We start from the raw sequence: 10348 nt of genomic DNA, 5'->3' as shown, positions 1-10348 counted from the left end.
TGCTGTGGATCTGTGCCACGCATCACTCAAGTGATCCGTAATTATGTTTCGGATCACTTTAGTAATCTGGGAATGTTCCGCGGATAACTTGAGTGATGTAGAACCGCACTAGGGGCCACTTAAGTGCTCTAAAACTGTGCCACATGTCACTCGAGGGATCTCTAAATGTGCCACGGATCGTTTAAGTGTTCTGGGACGACTGTGTCGCGGATTACTTAAGTGATCTTTGAATGTGCAAGTGATCTTTGAGGGTACTTCAGTGATCTGAAAATGTGCCACTGGCCATTTAAATTTTTAAGGGTTTACCATTTATGGCTTAATGGGTGGGTCACAATAAATTCATTCCTAAAGAGAAATTCGTGTTCTTACCCCCTTAAAATAGTATTTAAATTACAGTCGAATCCCGTTATAACGAATACCGATATAGCGAAAATTTCGTTTTAACGAACACGTTTCTAATCCTCCAGGTAAGTTTACACGGGAACTATGCAAAAACCTGGAGTTCCTTTATAACGAAATTGCGGTGTAACGAAGTGATTTCTCCGGTCTCTTGGAGTTCGTTATAACGGGATTCGACTGTATATGTTATTATAATCAATTTCTGTTAAAGTATTTTCTTTCGAGAAATTTTAATTTTTTTTTCAAATTTTTTGCATTAAAAAAATTTTTTTTTTTCATCGGGGGGGGGGGGAGGCGTACGAGCCCCCTATGCTCTCCTCTCCCACGTACGATTTGGATCCCACCAATATGCGTTAGGAGGTAGGGGGGCAGTGTCGATGAAATTTTGCTGACGGGGGGGGGGGTCAGAATGACGGGGGGAGGTGGTCAAAAATGGCTAAAAATTTGCTGACGTAATACTTGAACGGCCCCTAACAACTAATGTAAATGTTAGCTATTTTATGAAATATGAACTATAATTCCCTATACATTCTTTTATGCCTTTGCTGAAGTAGATTTAAATTTGAACGGAGTTTTCCGTTTATCTTTTGGATTTTTTTTTCCTTTTTTGATGAAAGCTCCCATATTATAGCACTTTTAGGGACAACGGGCACTTATATTGTTGGCAATGGGCGATGTTACGTATTTTCCTGTGTTTATTCAAATGAGATATGGTCATTGTTATATGTATATTTTGGGATACACAATTTTCTGTGTGTAATAATCAATTATTACACACGAATTATTTACAATAATTCATATTACTTATGAATTATTGTAAATAAAAACTTGGAAAATTCCTTCTGGAAAAAATTCGGAAGTGTCGGAGATGCATGTAAAATTAATCTTGCTTTTAATCATTTGAGCACTTTTGTCACACCACGGTCATTTTTCGCTCACGAGGTCTAATTAGACCGGGACCTACAATTTATTGCCGATTCCGAAAGGCAGCCTTTTTTTTCCAACTCACTGAGAGGTTGGTGCGCTAACCCTTCGGTGTGGAACTCCCTGCGGTAGCATTCTTTTTCTGTGGTCATGTCAACGTTTCCGTTGTATCCCTGTGTCGGCAAAGTTTTCTAAAAAGGACGAACAGGGTGTCGAACTCACGACACCTGTAAATATCATTTGGTACTTAAGGAGAGTTCTTACTTTTATGATTAAATCTGTAGAGTTATAAATTGCCATATAGTTACACACCAATATTTTATGATCGAGAAGCCTGAAATATTAGTCAAGCCAGTGGTTCTTAACCGAGGGGAGCATTTTGGGGGGTTCGAGATGGGAAAAATTTACACATGTTGACTAATTATTTAGGAAAATTGATATGATGAGATGAAAATTGAATTTTTCAATCCCCAAAAAAATTATGAATTATACCGATATTTTGACAGAAATGTGTCACGCGAAATTTTTTGCGCTGCAAAAGTTTTTTTTCTTTTAATTAGCAATCGCACAACTTGTTTTTAGCGATAAACCACTGAATCGAGAATCGCTAATGCCAACAAATATATAAAAGTTATTTTTAATTAAAAAAATTGTTTATTTCTTTTGCATAGGATTGTGGGAATTCTCAGCGTCGCACGGAGTATTCATATAAAATTTTTATGTAGAGCTTATTTATTCATTTACTTCGTATCGTATAGACAACAATATAAATCTAAGCAGTTCAACAAATATACAGTGCTAACAGTGCATTATAGCCGTATGTACTAATACAGCAATTTTGATATTAGTCTGCGTTAGCATAGGCTCCGGATCCTGGGGTCCCTAACAATACGTTCCAGAAACTTCTAGGGGACAGTGTTTCTCAAACTTTCTCATCCTACAGTCATAGTAATATTAATATTTTCATAGATTGTCCACGCCTCCCCAGAATAGTCTAGAAAAAGAATCACTTCAAAGCACTGAATGGGCACACATAAATACACCAACTCCTGGTGTCATTTAACTCCTGGTCAAAATTAACACAACATTGTTCACACATGTTGTGTTAATTTTTTTATATATATATATTTATTTATTTATATGCTTACATGATTCATACCAAATTGTTATTTGTGATTACCAGTAAGGGCCATTTGGCTCCTTCTCCTTGGTAATTTTTTTCTTTCCCCTTTTCTCTGTATTCCACATTTCTCACCAATAAAGTATTGTATTCCTCGTGACGCCCCTGACAGAGGTTGGTGCCGCCCCTAAGAGTGATGACACACACTTTGAGAACCACTGCGTTTTATGAAGTAAAACACATTCGACATTTGTTCATTACATTGACATTATGTTGTAAAACATAAAGATTTGTTGTAGGAGGTAAAACCACTTCAGGAGGTAATGATTCAGGTCAGTCGAACATCCCCAAGAAAAAAGAATTCAAAAAGAAGGAGGGGGGAGAGTGCCCCCTAAACAGAGTGGGACAAAACTCAGAAAAATTACATGAAATAATCTTTCACTGCGTATTTTTTTTTTACTCTTAATTAGAAAAACGGAATGAATGATCCAATGTAATTACTATTCGCTCATAATATCATTGTAATTCATCATATCACTCGTAGGTGATATTAGAACAGCTTTCATAAGCTGGCATTTGTTTCAAAACGAAATTACATTTCTCGAAGGAAAAGCAGCAAAAAACTCAATAGCATGAAATTGCTATTCAGAACAGGTGTGTGCGCGCACGTATATCAAGGCCGTACATTTTCGTCTTCTTAATAGCCGTAGAATCATTAAAAATAAAAACTAATAATAAACAGGAAGATGCTCGAACGTAACATCGTAAAAATATGTATTAATAAATTGATCGAATATCAGCATAAGGGAGGAGAAAAAACAAAGACGGTTTATGTTTGTTTTTCAAGGTTCCGTATTAGGGCCAATGTCAGCCTCGACTCAGCCGTTAAAGTTCTCAGCCGCGCCCTTCGGAATGAACGGAAGGAAGACACGTTATTATACATGTTAGAGACATTTGAAAAAAAACGAATAAGAATTTGTCGCAAGGACATTTTGGGCTAGATCAGAGGAATTACATTCAAGAAGCATCTTCCGAGTGACCGGAAAAAATTAAAAACCAAACAGGTTTTCCAAATGAGATAGGCATTAGAGATGAATGATCTGCGAATTCAATTCTCTGATGGCAACAAGTTTGGCTCTCTTTTCTTGAACTTAACACGCATTCTATATATCATCTGCCATTTTCATACTTTCTGAAAATTTTGAGACTCCAGTTGTATTACTGGCGAACTTAGGTAATTCGAATTTTAGTAATTCGCCTATAATTTCCTATTCAATTTAATGTTGAAATGTTTTTTAATATCAATTTAATGTTTAATTCGACTTTTTCCCCCCACCAAAGATTTGGATAATTCGAAAATTGGATACAGATATGACATTTGTAACATTCCTTTTTCTCTGAATTCCTGGCTAACTTGTCCTTTATTCCGTGGTTTACTGATTTTTACCAGAATACTACATATGTAGCCTATATTAAAACATTAACTTTTTTAAAATATTAAAATTGTTACAATCGACAAAATCTGAATTTCGTTTTGGCTCTAAGTAAGAAACAATGATTTCGTTACCAGTTCCACTCTCACTGGCTTTCGTCTTTCCGTTAGCAGCTAGAGTTTTACAGGATCTATGAATATGATTACCTTAGATTACCTGCTAATGGCAGATGCAATGAAGAAATACTACTCAGGAAATACGAAAGTTTTTGCGTGTAAATGTGATAATCAACTCCTACACATACGGAATGTTTGGAAGCTGGAATGCTGAAATTCTAGTTTATTATCCAGTAAAATGTTTTGACGATTCCTGTCTCTCTAGCATTATTTTTCGTTTATTTTGGAACACCAGTGTAACCTAGTAACATTTTTCATCAAGTCCTTACGAGGTTCAAAGGCTTGATCTAGTGGCCAGAAATTGTGGTTGACTCACGGATGCGGACATTGGTGAAGAAATAAAGAATAAAATCACTTTTTTAAAATCTTTCTTGTTTGATCATTTTTGTCACACCACGGTCATTTTCTGCACACGAGGGCTAATTAGACCAGGACCTACAATTTATTGCCGATTCCGAACGGCAGGCTTGTTTTTTTATACTCATCGAGAGGTTGGTGCGCTAACCCCTCGATGGGGGGTTAGCAATTCGTATATAGTTATTATATGCAACAACGTATTAGTTCCCTGCGGTAGCAATTTTTTGCTGCTGTCAAGTCGCCGTTTTTTGTTGTACCCCTGTGTCAGGAAAGTTTTCTGACAAGGACGAACCGGGTATCGAACTCGCGACACCTCTAAACATCCTTTAGTACTTTAGGCGAGCATCTTATCGACCGGGCTACCGCGCCCCTATCTTTCTCGTGAAGATGAAACAAAAAATTTAAGAAAGCAACAGATACCAATTCCAAAACCTGCAGAGGCTACAGACATGTTTTAAAAACCAAGGATGTTAACGCGCATCTTTCATTCTCTAAATCAACTTGAAAATTTCATACAATGTTCAAGAGCATCCAAAGAAATCGTGTAAATGGAAATTACCGATTCAATTTTACAAATTAAATAGTTTACGTGATCATTTACGTTTTGCTTAAATACTAGTTGCAACAACGAGTAAACTAGCGCAGTAACGGCCGTATGCACGGTTCATCAGTTAACCGACCAGTGATAGTATTCAATACGTTTTTATAACTATCAAGAGTTTTTGACTTTTCGTGAAAGTTTTGTTATCTTATACATGCACCCATCTTTCGGGAACGCTTTGATATCTCCTTGAGATGGGAAGCGGGGTGCGTCCGGTCCTTCAATATCTTATATTGATGAATTGGATAAGTCTAACTTTTTTGCTGTCCCCCTTGAACTTCGCATTATTCAAGTACGACCCTTAGAGGAGAAATAAGGTATATTTCTTATATTTCTTCTCAATGGTATGACTCAGGGCCGTAGCATGCCTTTTCAGTGCCCTGGGGCAGAGTTATTATTGCCCTCCTGGAAGAATTATGCTTAGAAAAGAAGGAGGTTTATCCCACTCATGATGCTCATTTTCAGATTTTTTGTGAGCATCTGGGCAGTGGCGTATAATCAGCACTGGAATAAAAAAATGCTGCAAGTGCCAAAATATAAATCCCGATAAAATCGATGCAAAGGGGAAACCGATTTATTATAAGACACATCAAGCGCTACCTAGTGGGTATATAGTGGGAACTTCAACAAACTAGCCAATTGTCAGGGAAGAAAAAATGACACTTATACAGCCTTCTTCAATTCCAGTTTTCAAATATGAGTAAAATATACAGTTTGTTTTTATGTTACTGTTATCTATAATATCTATAAATAGATAAAATCTTGCTTAGCAAAATTGAATAGTTTTTGCCTTGAATTTTATTTTCAATTCCCTCAATTTTTGTTGAGGTTTTTGTGAATTTCTAAACAAATGAAATTACAGCAGCAGTCAAAAAAAAAAAAAAAAAAAAAAGACACAGAAAAGGAAATCCTTTCTAGATAAAAAGTATTGGTTATATAGCCGTATTTTGTACTGAAATGACACTAGCTTTCTAAAATAACAAAAAAAAACCCGTATAATGGGGGTTTTTTAAACCATGTATATTCAAATATACGCTGGACCGTAGAGGGCTGTAAGCATCAAATTTATTTCTAAAGCATAAATAAAGTTAATATGAATAATTTTGATCAAGCAAAATATTATTACTATAATGCACTTTTATCGCTACGAACCAGCGGTGTCTGTACGTGCTGGCTACGGTTAAAACGGGGTCCCCCCAAATCACTGGAAACTTTACCGTAATTTCATGCATATGATCAGTGAATTAATTATACGTAAAAAAAAAAAAAAAATTGAATTTCTTAGTGTGACGACCGCTGCGTATTACCTACAGTTTCTCTTCTTCTGAGAGGTTGGAATAGAAATAAAAAAATATAGTTAGAAAATAATGTGTAAATTCTTTTTAAATTACGTATACAAGTAGGAGAATTTATTTTTTTTTCTCTTAAACTTCTTGACACGAAATTTCTATTATTCAATAAGATTTTAATTTTAGTGAATGAAATTCGCATATGCTGATTAAACGCCACTGCGGTTTTATAGGACGAGATTTTTTTTGCATAAAGGTTGCGAAAATCTCATACGTAGATTATACGCACACGCGGGAAGTTGCGGTAATTATGCATTTCTATTAATTTGGAATTCAGAATAGTTTTAATTTTCAACAATTCTGTAATTTTGAATTGAGAATAATGCCGTGTGTTTCAAATAATTTTGAATTTTTACTTCGAAAATTAGTATATTGAGGGCTGTAAGCATCAAATTTATTTCTTTACGTTAACGTAATTCTCATTTGAGCAAGGGAAACATCGTGGTATGAGTATTTCCATTATCAGTATTCGGCAAAGGCACGTACGAAAACTGGAACGATACAAAGATCAGAATGGCCTGTTTCCATCATCGTGTTTTTTTTTTGTAATATGTTTTAGCATTTTCTGCAAGGATTGAACATTTCTCATTGAATGTGTACATACAAACTTGTACACAATTAATGCATCATTTGAGGGGGGTTAAAGTAAGAGTGGAACAAGTATATAATCCTCATTTTGAAAAAAGGATTTTACCAAAATTGTTCGCATAGAGTCCCATGTTAAAAATTTTATAATTTCACAATCTATTGGCGAGGCGAATTATTGAGCCGACAATAAGTTTATTTTTTCTTTCAACAGTTTACCACCTTTAGATGGCCTTGTCAGAATTGTTGAAAATTGACTTACGCCACACACTCTTACTTTAACCCTCATTTCATTTAGGAAAAAATTGCGCGTATCGATTTTTGAACAAAAAAAATTACTGTATATGAATCGGTTTGACTTAAGGGGTTTTTCAAGTATTACGTCAGCATCGGGGAGGGGGTTCGGATTTGCTGACTTTTGATGACAAGGAGGGGGGGGGGGTTGAAGGTTGCTTACGTCATCAACCACCCCTTTTTGATATGAAATATTCTAAGGTGCTGACGAAATTTTGCTGACAAGGTGGGGGAGGGGGTCAAAATGTCCAAAAATCTGCTTACGTAATACTTGAATGGCCCCTAACGGCATTTGAAATTGATGCCTAATTTTCTGATCGAACCAAAATCAGGGTTCTTGCTACCATCTACTGACAAGTTTAAAAAAAACTAATGTCTCTATTGAGAAATTGAATTTTCTGGATGTTAATGCTGAAACTGATATTTGGAAAGAAAAGTGATTTTCCTCCTCCGGGAATCGAACCCGGGTCCCCTTGCATACCATCTCTTCATACAAAACGCCAACTGGGGCGAAAATTGCTGTAGTTAAGGGAAACTACTAATGTTGTGTTAAAAGGAATTGAAAAATGTGTCTGGTATATTGGTTAGCGCACTTGCCCGGTAGGCAAGGGGATCCGGGTTCGATTCCTGGAGGAGGCATTAACGGCATTTTTCGGCATTAACATCTAGAAAATTCAATTTCTCGGTATATTTTTTTCAGGCCAAAAAAATACCATCTCTTCATAATGTCTCTATTCCTATTCTTTCAGCTGTCGCTAGATGAGAACGCGGATTTCTCTCAATAACTTTATTTTTTCTCCAAAATTTTGAATTGTACTAATAGATGGCAGCGCATGTAAATCTATGAAATAAATCGTAATATTGAATAATACAAGTACACACTAGGGTGTGCAAAATTAAAGGACAAGCAGGGATACCAAAACTGGGACGGAATTATAAGATTCAGAGGCCAGAAACAGTTGGCCGCGTAAAAGATTATTGATATTTGATGTTGCCATTCTTCAAAAGTCAAAACAATTAACACTTTGTCAGATAGGCTAACTCTGAAAAAAAGGGGGCCGACAGAACATTGAAGAAGAAGCTGAAAGTGGCGGGTCGTCCCGGATACGTGACTTAAGCTCTTTTGCGCGGGGCATTGCACTGTATATTTATTAATTATTGAGGGGCTTCAAACAGACTCAGTCCTCCTCCCCAAGGTTCCGGTACCTATGCTGTGAACACAAAATTTCCTTATTTGAAAAATAAACAGGGTAAGAAAGTTCTGAAAAAGTTTTTTTTGTCAAGAGCCAATAAAAGCGTACGCATGTGCGTTCATGGTGGGAAAAATTCAAATTATTAGGTAATTAGATGGAAATTGTCACACAGTTGCGATCAATATTTTCTATTTATACAAGTTTATCCATTCCTGGTCTGTAACCGTCGTTAGAGCAATTTGCTCCCATTCGACCTCTAAAGAGGTAAATAATATCGGAATATTTTAAGAGTGATTTAATGCCATATAAATGTTCTATCGTGCATGAATACTGCTATTAAGCTTCACCCAACTACAATTGTAAATTTTTCTTTAGAAGGCCGAATATAATGACAAAATTACAAGGCATATTTAGTTTTATTCCAATTAAGGAGTGAGTGATGTCACATGAAAAGCAGCTCTTCAATTATAAATACAATTTTTTCCCCTCCCGCGAGTGTTAACAATGCTCTTAAGTGTTTCTTTTTTACAGTCAAAGTGAGCAAACATATGACAACAGACAGTATAATAGTTAAACTAAACTCTACTGACGGCTTACAACAACAGTATAAAAAAAGAACAATGAAAAAAAAAAGCAATTTTTCATACTTTTTAACAATCATCATTACAATTCCATATGGGATAAATAATTTCTAAATATTGTAATATTAATTTCATAAAAACCATAAATACTTATTTCTTTCAGGTCCCTGATTCTTTGGTTGCGAACAACCGAAAACAATTTTTAGGAGCAGCTTATTAGACTGTCGAATAATGATATACACATGGAATATATATGTACAGATAGGTTTCATTTAACCATTAATTTGACAAGCAGCAGCCACAAGATGCTAAAGAAATTATACATAGAATTCCATTAATACACTAAAGTATTTTCCATTTAATCTCTTCAGTCTTGAACCAAAACCGGGAATTAAAAAATTTTCTTTCGATTCATTTGTGTCTACTGTATGTCAAAATACACTTTGAAAAGAAAACTTAATTTACAAAAAAATTAATTTATTAATTAATTTGGATCAATATCTTACCAATATCCAATCCAGATCCAATATCTTGGATCTTTATTACTAGAAGCAATAGAGTTAGGTACACAAACGTGTACCCTAAGTCTTAACTTGAAAAAAAAAAAAACTCTTTAAAACAGAGGTCCAAATTCTGGAACAAAGAGGTTAAGCTCCCTGAAAATTGTATAATACAAACTAGGCAGCAAGTATATCATCAGAGTACATGTATGTTTATTCTTTTCAATAGACAAATTTAGCTTTTAAGCAAAATTTGTGTAAAAAAACCAGTCAAAAGCTAGATGCTTAAAGGTTTTATAAAATAAGCAGCAAATTCCTTTCATACAAACTGCATACATACACATATAAATTATATGATAGAGCCATATAAATTGATATATGTACAGTATATACAATCATATAATAATTACAATTAAATTTATCATTAGCAGTTTCCCTAGATATGAATTTACACTTTTCACAAATCTCACATTGATTTAATGATGAGTCTTACTTGAAATTAGTTAGTAATTTCTGCAAAGTAACTAATCAAATTTCTTAGGAGCTAAATAATTTTTTTTTCAAGAGAAAGAAACTGTGCAGGAAGGCACCAATACCAATATCTTAAGGTGTTATGGCAAACTGGGACTTGTTGAACTCTAGATACAATTTATATGAATCATGAAAAGAATGTTCATATGAAACGAAAAATAATGTTTCTTTCAAAATGGGATCTTGTACAAAAACTTTCAAATTAAGAAAACACTCATGCTGTCCGATTATCATGTGTAAACACACAATATTGATAATTTGACCCTTTTCCTTTTTTTGTATTACATGCTTTTATTTTTGTTCCC

The sequence above is a fragment of the Pholcus phalangioides genome, unplaced genomic scaffold, assembly GCF_987345545.1.
Source record: "Pholcus phalangioides strain wild (caught in Gottingen) unplaced genomic scaffold, Ppha-v1.0 ptg000003l_1, whole genome shotgun sequence".
Taxonomy (NCBI): Eukaryota; Metazoa; Arthropoda; class Arachnida; order Araneae; family Pholcidae; genus Pholcus; species Pholcus phalangioides.
The sequence above is the reverse complement of the archived record's forward strand: the minus strand, read 5'-3'. Positions refer to the sequence as shown.